At 49.0% G+C, this 10,408-nt stretch overlaps 1 long non-coding RNA gene across 2 annotated transcripts; it reads right to left on the bottom strand.

Annotated features, from left to right (window-relative positions):
* Window positions 1-4,857: 4,857 nt before the first annotated feature.
* On the bottom strand, window positions 4,858-9,754 carry LOC104988874. 2 transcript variants are annotated; one of them, XR_825298.1, is made up of 4 exons: window positions 9,579-9,754; window positions 9,153-9,213; window positions 8,323-8,468; window positions 4,858-7,344 (listed from the first exon to the last, which is right to left on the bottom strand). It is a non-coding gene; the product is annotated as an uncharacterized LOC104988874 (long non-coding RNA). The 2 variants fall into 2 exon arrangements; XR_825297.1 differs by lacking the exon at window positions 4,858-7,344 and adding an exon at window positions 7,951-8,128 and having other exon boundaries at window positions 9,579-9,746.
* Window positions 9,755-10,408: the final 654 nt, after the last annotated feature.

Here is a 10,408-nt window from a genome sequence, read left to right as displayed (position 1 = left end):
GGGGCCCCCGCCTAGGTTCGGGCAGTCACCTCAGGCTGGGGTCAAGGAACGAGCATGCGCAGCAGGGCTTCTGAGGTGCCGGTTCCTTGAGCCTAAGTGGTTTCTCCGGGTCTTCCCCGCGCAGGGCCGAGCTGGCGGTCTGACCAATCGGCGCGCGGGGGCGGGGCCATGCGGGTACTGGGCGGGACTGAGAGTTCAGGGGCCTGCCAGGCTACAAACCTCGGGCGGGGCTCTCCCAGGACTGGAGGGTGGGTTTAACTGAGACCATGCGACCTCCCCCAGTGTTTGACATCGGCTCGACGCGGAGGAAGTCTGAGCATTTGTTTAAGGGCCTCGATCGTCCTCTTCGTTCTTCTGAGCGAACAGAGAGAACTTCCTTTATGTTCATCAAAGCTACTGATTCCTCTCTGTCCCCAGCATCCCTGAGGGCACAGCATCTTTGGCATTGATTGGATTCTCGGTTCAACCCTCGCCATTGGTCTCTTCCTCGCTACTGGTACCTTCAAACGCCCACAGGTCCAGTACTCATCTTTCGGTCTGTCTATCGCCCATAGGTCCAGCCCCCACTCACAGCGCACAGTCACTGCCCACTTATTCTCTGACCACCCTGTGTGGTGGGGACCGGGATTGCTCCGGTGCGGGAAGCTGAGGGGCCTGGGAGTGCTCTCCTGGACACTTGGCGGGTGGAGATCCGAGTGGTCCAGCATCCTCCGAGCTGAGGCCGGCCTTGCCTCTCACCCGCCCTAGGTGCAACGACGCTCCTGCTCCCCTCCCGCACAGCGCCTGCGCCCTCTGCTCGCCTCAACCCTTTCCAGTCCTCCACTCGCCGCCCCAACCCCGGCCCTTCGCCCTGCTGGAGCCCCCAGTCTTCTGGTTGGGTGTCCTCACGTGGACAGAATGAAGACACTGTTCCTCTAGAAAATGCCACTACCCTGACACCCCTCCCCTCCGCCTCCGCCTCCCTCCTCTTCCTCTAAGGCTGCTCCTAGGCTCCCTGGGCAGGCCAGGTCCAGGTCCCTTGGGGCCTGCCTACCCGGGATGCCAGGCATTTCCCACGTCCTCTGCATCTTCTCCATCCTGTGTCCTTCAGCTCACCCACATTCTCCTGTATCTTCAAGTCCAAACATCAGCAGAACCTATGTCTGCCTCCCAAAGACTCCCAGCTTCCTCCTTGTCCCTACCTCCCCATCTGCAGATTCCTCATCCCCACCGTTGGTTCAGGTTCAGCAGCCAGACTTCCAACACCCTCCAATCCTTTCTCCAGGGGTTACCTCATTTCCTGGGTATTTTCTAGGTTCATTCAAAGGCCTTAGTAAGTTTATTTTCCATTATCTATTAATAGTCCACTGACTTATTTAACTTATATGCAGAGTACATCATGAGAAATACTGGGCTGGAAGAAGCACAAGCTGGAATCAAGATTGCTGGGAGAAATATCAATAATATCTGCATATCTCAGATATGCAGATGATACCACCCTTATGGCAGAAAGTAAAGAAGAACTAAAGAGCCTCTTGATGAAAGTGAAAGTGGAGAGTGAAAAAGTTGGCTTCAAGCTCAACATTCAGAAAACTAAGATCGTGGCATCCGGTCCCATCACTTCATGGCAGATAGACAGGGAAACAGTGGAAACAGTGGCTGACTTTATTTTTCTGGGCTCCAAAATCACTGCAGATGGCGATTGCAGCAATGAAATTAAAAGACGCTTACTCCTTAGAAGGAAAGTTATGATCAACCTAGATAGCATATTAAAAAACAGAGACATTACTTTGCCAACAAAGGTCCATCTAGTCAAGGCTACAGTTTTTCCAGTGGTCATGTATGAATGTGCGAGTTGGACTGTGAAGAAAGCTGAGCGCCGAAGAATTGATGCTTTTGAACTGTGGTATTGGAGAAGACTCTTGAGAGCCCCTGGGACTGCAAGGAGATCCGACCAATCCATCCTAAAGGAGATCAGTCCTGGGTATTCATTGGAAGGACTGATGCTGAAGCTGAAACTCCAATACTTTGGCCACCTGATGCAAAGAGCTGACTCATTGGAAAAGACCCTGATTCTGGGAAAGATTGAGGGCAGGAGAAGGGGACGACAGAGGATGAGATGGTTGGATGGCATCATCGACTCGATGGACATGGGTTTGGGTGGACTCCGGGAGTTGGTGATGGACAGGGAGGCCTGGCGTGCTGCGGTTCATGGGGTGGCAAAGAGTCGGACATGACTGAGCAACTGAACTGAATCCACTGACTACTGGTTGTTTCTAATTTTATTATGTTATAAATATCTTTGTATACAAATTTGATTATCTCTGATTATCTCCTTTCATAAAATTTCAAAATGAAAGAGTTAAAGAAGGCAAATATCTTTAAGGGCTTTTAGAACTTATTGCCAGATTGTCCCTAAGGAAATGCACAAGCTTGGAGTCAGATGCCTGGATTCAAATCCCAGCTCTGGCGGTAGCTAGCTGTGTGACAAGCAATTGCTTCCCCTTTCTGTGTCTCAGTTTTCTCATCTAGTAAATGGGTATAATAATACCACCCACTTGGGAGATATTGTGAGAATTCACAGAGTAGCATTCTGTGGGCCATGGGTTCCAACATTTATATTTCTTAGTCCTGTGGTTCTCAGAAATTTTGGTCTCAGAATCCTTTTAAAGAGTGATTCAGTTCAGTTCAGTTCAGTTCAGTCGCTCAGTCGTGTCTGACTCTTTTCGACCCCATGAATCGCAGCACGCCAGGCCTCCCTGTCCATCACCAACTCCCGGAGTTCACCCAGACTCACGTCCATCGAGTCGGTGATGCCATCCAGCCATCTCATCCTCTGTCATTCCCTTCTCCTCCTGCCCCCAATCCCTCCCAGCATCAGAGTCTTTTCCAATGAGGCAACTCTTTGCATGAGGTGGCCAAAGTACTGGAGTTTCAGCTTTAGCATCATTCCTTCCAAAGAAATCCCAGGGCTGATCTCCTTCAGAATGGACTGGTTGGATCTCCTTGCAGTCCAAGGGACTCTCAAGAGTCTTCTCCAACACCACAGTTCAAAAGCATCAATTCTTCGGCACTCAGCCTTCTTCACAGTCCAACTCTCACACCCATATGTGACCACAGCTCTTTAAATTATTGAGCAGCTCAAAGAGCTTTCGTTTTTATAGGTTTCATCTAGCAATACTTCCAATATCAAAGTTAATCTGAAAATATAAAATAGCAATGATAAATTCACTGACTATTTCTTCAAACCAAAAATGAATGAGAAGAATGGCGGTGTGCCACATTAAAAAAAAAAATCTATTTGGGGACTTCCATAGTAGTCAAGTGGTTAAGATTCAGGACTCCCACTGCAGGGGGCATCGGTTCTACCCTTGGTTGGGGAAATAAGACCCCACATGATTTGTGGCATGGCCCAAAAAACAATCTGTTTAATATCACATTTGAGAAAAGACAGCTGGCTTCTCATATCTGTGTCTGCCTTCACTCTATAAGAATACATTGATTTGATTGAAGTGCATGAAGAAAATTTAGCCTCAGATTAAAAAAAAACTTTGAAAAGAAAGTAATCTTTTTAGAGCCTTTTCAGATAATTGCGGCTATTCTTCTTTGATACTACACCCACACTCAGAATGTGGTGGTTTTTTGAAGGTTAGCTGCAACGTGGAATCTCAGCTGATATCTGTGTGCTTTTTGTGCTCTATTACATGAGAACCCATGGATCTATCTTGTGCTTTGAAAGGATCTTTTATTCACATGTGATTTTGTAAATCACATGTTGGTCTTTCCAAACATATTTGTTCACTGAGTAGATCTTGCGACCGTTGACACATCCTATTATACAATATGAAAAAAAAAAAGTATAACATTCATGAATATTGCAACTCTCTGGCAATATTGGGAAGTTGTGAAGCTTAAGGTGGCAGATACAATCTCCAAAATTGTACTTTTTGCCAAAAGCCTTAGAACTTTATTATTGGTAACAAATTCTGTCAGTTTGGTGTCACTGCCTTGATTCACACTAAGAACCATCATTGCTTTCGCATCATTGGTGCAAACTCATCACAGTGAAAAAGGCCACAATTGCCTCAGTATTATTAATACCATGAAATATTCATGGGCCTCCTGAAAGGGCTTTGGGAACCCCTAGAGGCCACCAGAATACACTTTGAGACCTGCTGCGCTGTTCATTTTTCTATGAATTTGTTCATCTTTTCCTTACTGATTTAAGAAACCTTATTGAATTCAGTTAACCCTAGCAATCCACATTTGATGGAAACATTATCATTTGCATCTGGTGGGGGAGGTGGCTGGGAAAATTGGTATATGCATCTACACATCTGAATATTTACTTATTTATTGGCCACGCCTTACACACTTGTGAGATCTTGGTCCCCAACCAGGAATCAAACCAGGGCCCTTGACAGTACAAGCAGGGCAACTACTGCACCACCAGGGAATTCCATATTCAGCTAAATCTAATGGTCTTTTCCAATTTGAGTTTCTTGATTTTTAAAAAATCATCCTGGCCTTCCCCGGTGGTATAGTGGCTAAGAACCGCCTGCCAGTGCAAGAGACATGGGTTTGACCCCTGGTCCAGGAAGATTCCACATGCCCTGTGCAACTAAAGTCCATGTACCACAATTACTGAAGCCCGAGCACCCTAGCGCCTACATGCTGCAACTACCGAAGCCCAGGTGCCTAGAACCTGTGCTCCACAAGAGAAGCTACCACAATGAGAAGCCCTTGCGCCGCAATGAAAAGTGGACCCCTTGCATCCCAACTAGACAAAGCCTGGATGCAACAACGAAGACCCAGCACAACCAAAAATAGATCAATAAATAAAATTTTTTAAAAATAAATAAAATAATCCTAAGCAAATTCTTCCCATATTAGTATTAGTGTGTCAGTGGTACGGAACAAAAGATCACAAATGGAGTGGCTGAAACAACAGAAACTTCTCATCTGATAGCTCTGGAAGCCAGAAATTTGAGGTCAAGGTGTGGACGGGGTGGGTTCCTTCTGAGGGCTGAGTTGTTGTTCAGTTGTTCAGTCGTGTCCGACTCTTTGCGACCCTGTGGACTGCAGCACGCCAGGCTCCCCGTCCTTCACTGTCTCCCGGAGTATGCTCAAACGCGGGTGGTGCCATCGACCATCTCAGGGCTGGGAGGGAGAGTCTGTTCCAGGCCTCCCTCCTTGGCTTCTAGACTCGTCAGCCCGATCTCTGTTGTCACCGTCACAGAGCGTCCTCCCGTGTGCCTTTCTGTGTCCATATCTCCCCTCTTCATAAGGACATCAGTCATTTGAATTGGGTCCACCCTAGCAACTTCATCTTAACACATTCATCTTAAGGACTTAATGGCAAACTCCTTATTTCTAAACAAGGTCATGTTCACAAGCACTGGGGATTAGGACTTGAACTTCTTTGTGTGGGGAGTGGGGACACAATTCAATTCATAACATTTGCTTTGACTTGTTTCTAATGGTTTGATTATTTCTCCCTTTCCGCTCGATTCTGTTTTGGAATTTATTTATTTTTAAAATATATTGCCAAATTGTTTCAAAACCCTGATAATGCTTACGGACCGGTCTATAATTTTAATCGGTTGAAAATTGAATTTCTCATTGCCCCTATCAAATAGTTTTATTTGGCATGTGGGATCTTAATTCCCTGACCACAGATCAAGTCCATGGTCCCTGCAGTGGAAGCTGGGAATCTTAACCACTGGACCACCAGGGAAGTCCCCTGGGATTTATTTATTCAACAAATACATGTCTAATAGTGACTAATGTATATTTCCAAAAGGAAAATTTTATTCTGTGTCAACTGTACTTCAAGGACATTGCTTTTGTAAAAAATAAGTGTTGTGAAAGGAAGAAAGAAAGAAGGGAGGGAGGAAAGAAAAAAAGAAAGAGAGGAAGGAGACGGAAGAGGGGCCTGCAATTAGCATTGAGCTTTATGTCGGAGGACTTTGGAGTGAAGGTTATCGCCTGTATTCTTCAGATAGCCAGCCATCTGTCAGGTTGTCAGAGATCCTTCCTGGATGAATCACCACCCTCCCCCAACCCCTGCAGAAGACAAGTTAGAGCCGGTGCCCGGGCCTCAAAGGACCTGGATGGGCCTCCGAGGTCGGCTGGCTCAGACGGCACCCCCACGCGCCCCTTCCTTGCCACCAGGAGCATCAGCTGCAGTGTCCACGGGTGGGAAACGTGGGTCTGCTCTCCATGGGACAGCATGGGACCCCCATGGGACCTCTCCTGGGACAAGCACAGAGGTCATGTACACAGAAGGGCTATTTGGTTTCTCTGGTCTCCTGTTCCCCCCACCCCATTACTGAATAACTAGAAGACTTCCTGTTTATCCTCTGACATAGTTGTTTCATGGCCAGTTTCACTCCTTGGCCTATCCTGAGGTGATCCGGATTTAGCCTCAGGCTTTTTGAATTATTTATAACAGTTAAACAAATATGACATGACTCAGATGTCCATCCACTGATATGTGGATAAATAAATGCTGGCTATCCCTCAATGCAGCGTTACTCGTCCATGTGTTGTGTCTGTGCTAAGTCGCTTCAGTGGTGTCCGACTCTTTGTGACCCTATGGACTTGTAGCCTGCTGGGCTCCTCTGTCTATGGAATTCTCCAGGCAACAATACTGGAGTGGGTTGCCATTTCCCTCTCCAGGGGATCTTCGCGACCCAGGGGTGGAACCCGGGTCTCCCGCATGTCTCGCAGATTCTTTACTGTCTGAGCCACCATAATAAGGGACCAAATACAGATTCCTGTACACCGTGGAGGAACCTGGGAGACCTCACTGCTGGGTGAAAGAAGCCAGACAGTAAATGACAAATACTGCGTGTTCCATTTATGTGAAACGCAGAGAAAAGGCAAATCCATAGACACAGAAAGTAGACTAGCAATGGCTGGGGCTGAGAGATTTGGGGGGGAAATGAGGAGTGACCACTGAAAGGGGACTGGGTTTCTTTGGTGGTTGTGATGGCGTTCTGTGATTAGATAATGGTGATGGTTGTAAATATACTATTAATAAAAGCCACAAAGCTGTACACTCTAAAATGGTGAATACTGGGAATTCCCTGTTGGTCTAGTGGTTAGGATTCAGGGCTTTCACAGCCCTGCAGGGATGTGGTGGTGGGAGGGGAATTCCATCCCTTGTGGCGGAACTGAGATCCTGCAAGCTGTGTGGCCAAAAATTTTTTTGTTTAAATAAAAAATGGTGAATATTATGACATGTGAATTAAATCTCAGTTAAAAAATTTTTTTTAAAAAAACAGAGAATTCCCTGTGGTGTTTAGGAGTTCATGATTCCATTGCAGGGGGCACAGGTTTGATTGATCTCTGTTCCGGGAACTAGGATCCAGCATGCAGATAAAAAGAAAAAGAAAAGAAAAAATAATAAATGTAGGAGTTTGGGATTAGCAGATGCAAATTATTATGTATAAATTGGATAAACAACAAGGTCCTGTTGTATAGCACAGGGAACTATATTTAATATCCTGTAATAAATCATAACAGGAAAGAATATGAAAAAGAGTATATATATATATATGCGTATAACTGAATCACTTTGCTGTACAACAGCAGGAATTAACACAGCATTGCAAATCAACTCTACGTCAGTAAAATAAATCAAAGCATAGTTGTCATAAACATCTCAGTTGCTGTCCACAGTAAATCGGAAAACTGGCAGGTGTGATAAATCCCACATATCTGGTGTGAGAAGTGTTGGTGTGTGACTGTGAGTGCAGGAGAGGAAAAGCGGGTGCTTTTCCCTTGTCAGGGCTTCAGAGCACAGAGGCCCCAAAAGGCTCCCCATGGGCTGAGAGGTGGCCCGGGCCAGGCAGCCCTGGAGAAGGGTCAGGAGCCTGGTTGGGGTGGGGATGGTTCAGGGCTGCTCAGGTTAGAGCTGGGCCTCCAAGAACCCTGAATCCTGTGATTCAGACACCAGTTCTGTAATAGAGTCAGGCACATTCAATGAATTTATTTTTTTGCCCACAAGTTGATTTTGTTCAAACCCCAAAGATAAAATGTTGCTTCAAAGAATTCCTGACCCCAGGAAGGTGGACTCTCCAGTCTGCAGGGGACTGGGAGAGGATTCCTTTCAATACATTTTAGGGTTCTTGTTCATTTTTACCTGCAAGAGAAGCGGGTGGGGTCAGGCAGGGCCCAGAACTGACCACGGGAGGAGGACAAAGGTGGCCAGTTGGGTGGGGCCACTAGGCCTCCAGGCCAATGGAGGGAGTCCCACCACCTTCTCCCCACCGCACCTGTGCCTCCCCCAAACCACACCCAGGCCTCCCTCTTACTCACACACTCCCCGATCCCTACCTGATGTCCACCTAGGACCTCTTAGGGCATGGTCTTTCAGTGTTCTTCTTCCAGGCGTACAAGGCCATCCCAGCGACCACTACTAGCGCAGCAGGCCACACCGCAGACCCTATGGCCATTAAACCCGCAGACAGAGAACCCTTTGCCTATAAGGGAGGAATGAGGTCAGGTGACCTGAGTGACACCAGGGTGACCTCACAGGATGGAGACAGTGAGGGGATGGTAGGGCTCGGGGTCCCAGACTGACGGGAGAAGGTGCAGGAACCAGAGAAAAGACAGAGACACTCAACAAGATGGTCCCATCCTGCCCCCCCACCCCCAGCTGAGCAGAAAGAATAAACTCTAAGGCAGATGCCGGCCTTGCCCCTCCCTCTGCAGTAACAATCCGGTAATTTCAGGGCAGCGACTTGACCCTCATGGAAACAGCACTCTCTGCCTCCTGGACTGGTGGGAGGAAACAAGTGCCCACGGGGTTTGGGGGCACCTCGGACAGGACTGCCTGTGGGGAGCCCTTCTGGGTGAGCCAGGTATGGGCTTTAGGGTCTGGGGCGAGGGGACACTCTGGCTCCTCAAGCATGGCTCCAGCCAGACCCAGGCTCCCAGCAGGGGGTGGAGGCCAAGGGCTCCCTCAGGTCCCCTGAACCTCCTGGTCTGTTGCTGGGGATGTGCTGGGGTCTCAGTCCAAGGGGAGCAGTCCCTCCACCCTCACCCCCAGGTCCCTGGAGACTTAATCTGTTCTGGAAACAACCAGGGTCCTGCTCTTGTGCTGGTAGCTGTTGGCTGGGCCTGGTCAGGTCCAGCTGGTTTTGAGGGGTGGATTTGTCTCTCACCACGAAGAAGATTATCCCGCTTTTCACATCTGTCATCTTCTCAAGGTATCAGAGTTCACCCCTGTAGGGGGACACCTGTAGTCATCTTCCTTCCCACACACTCCGACTCCCCCAAGGTCCCCCAGGTCCCCCCGCAGAGACTGAAGCCCCTCCCCAACCCTTCTGGAGGGGTCGCCCAGACAAGAGAAAAGTGCCACTTGCCTGGAGCTGACCTTGGGGGTTGGGGGTCCGCTGGAAGGTGACAGTGGGGTGTAGGCTGGGCCACCCCAGGGACTGCTGGGTGTGGAGAAAGGAGCACCTAGGTCCCCTCCCCCACTCCCCCCCACTTCCTGCCCGACTGCCCCCACCCTGAGCCTGTTCAAAGGTACCCCAACATGTTGGTGGAGCAGCAATCCCACTCTGGTCCCCAGTCTGGCACCCCCTCACCTTTTGAAGGAACCCGAGCTCGCTCCTCTCCGACTCTCAGCTCTAACTAGGCCAGATCAGCAAATGGACTTGGTACTGCTATTTGCTTTCTCCTCCCTCCCGTGCACCGCACCGCACCACCGCGGCCTCTTAGAAAAGCAGCAGTTTCCAGGAAACCAAGTTTCTGAGATCACGCATGCGTAGTTGCTCAGTCGTGGCTGATTCTTCGCGACCCCTACGGGCGGTAGCCCGCCAGGCTCCTCTGTCCATGGGATTCTGCAGGCAAGAATACTGGAGTGGATTGCCGTGCCCCGCTGCAGAGGCTTTTCTCAACCCAGAGATCAAACCTGATCAAGTCTCTTACATCTCCTGTATTGGCAGGCGGTTTCTTTACCACTACCGCCACTGGGAAGCAATGGTTTGTTCCATTGCTCTCTTTCGTCTGCTCTGCAACAAAAGCTTTTAAAGGTACCAGCTGTGAGACAACTCAGGGCTCCATGGGTGCAGATGAGGGGGAGAGGGAGCGCCCAGCACTTGGGCGGGCTTCCCACGTAGATGGTAAAGGAGGCATGGAGAGGCTGTAGGCCACAGGCTGCAGAAAATGGAGCCAAAGACCCCATAACTTGGAGCCCTTTGGAGAGGAGGCTGAGCTCGTGCGTAAACACAGCTGCAAGTCCAGCCGCTCAGTCCAGTCCCTGCCCACTCAGTAGCCTCCAGCTCCTACTGATCAGAATCCCTGTAGCCAATAGGTTTGGCAGCAGACGTTTACTCTGGGAGGTCCCAGCCGGGAGCCTTCAGTCCTGGGAGACTTCCTGGAGGAGGTGACAGTTGGTCTTGGGAGGGCAGTGACT

Source organism: Bison bison, unplaced genomic scaffold, assembly GCF_000754665.1.
Source record: "Bison bison bison isolate TAMUID 2011002044 unplaced genomic scaffold, Bison_UMD1.0 scf7180017864144, whole genome shotgun sequence".
In the NCBI taxonomy this organism is placed as follows: domain Eukaryota; kingdom Metazoa; phylum Chordata; class Mammalia; order Artiodactyla; family Bovidae; genus Bison; species Bison bison.
Note: the sequence above shows the minus strand (reverse complement) of the source record. Positions and strands in the feature narration are given on the sequence as shown.